This window comes from Bufo gargarizans, chromosome 10 (assembly GCF_014858855.1).
Source record: "Bufo gargarizans isolate SCDJY-AF-19 chromosome 10, ASM1485885v1, whole genome shotgun sequence".
NCBI classification, from domain to species: Eukaryota; Metazoa; Chordata; class Amphibia; order Anura; family Bufonidae; genus Bufo; species Bufo gargarizans.
Window position 1 is genome coordinate 35054952 of NC_058089.1, and position 670 is coordinate 35055621.

General features: G+C 38.8%; 1 pseudogene; it reads right to left on the minus strand.

Annotated features, from left to right (window-relative positions):
- Window positions 1–345: 345 nt before the first annotated feature.
- Window positions 346–464, minus strand: LOC122921152 (annotated as a pseudogene).
- Between the last annotated feature and the right edge of the window lie 206 nt (window positions 465–670).

A 670-nucleotide genomic window follows, 5' to 3' on the forward strand; every position in this document is an offset into this window, starting at 1 on the left:
GGACATTGCATGGCTTGAACAAACGCTAAGACGGTGAACAGTCATTTTTGTTTTTCCTTATGTGTAAATAAACACCGAGCTGTTTAAGTTAAAAACTTTGTGATTGCCTCTATACTGCAACCGCTAGCCTGTCTACCAGAGCAAAACCCCACACCATTAAAAAGTGTGTGGCAGTCAAACAGGTATGCTATGACAGATCCAAGCACTTTTGCAAACACTTCATTGCCAATTTCCATTGCATCTCTGTTCATTCTATTATGTGCTCTTTTCTTCTGCACTAACCACCCTGTAACCGCTCCATTGCATTCTGTCTACATCAGCCCCACTCTCCTTCCTTCACTCATAAACAGCTTTCTCTGACCGGAAAAAATAAACTTATATGACTTAGGTACATAACAGTTTTTTTTTTAAACTGATAAGAACTGATAGTACACATGATCTTAGCCAAAAGGCCGAGAAGCGATATAACAGGTTTATTAGACTGTGATAAAATATATATACAAAAGATAACATACAGAGAAAAGTAAGTAACAGTCACCAAAGCCATAAACAAGCAAGCTCCCCATCGACCAGTTCCTAATATGGTACCTTGCGAACACCTACATGATACAAAGAGAGGTGGTGGTTGCAAGACACATCTTGAAACACTAACCAATCAGTAACCAATTAA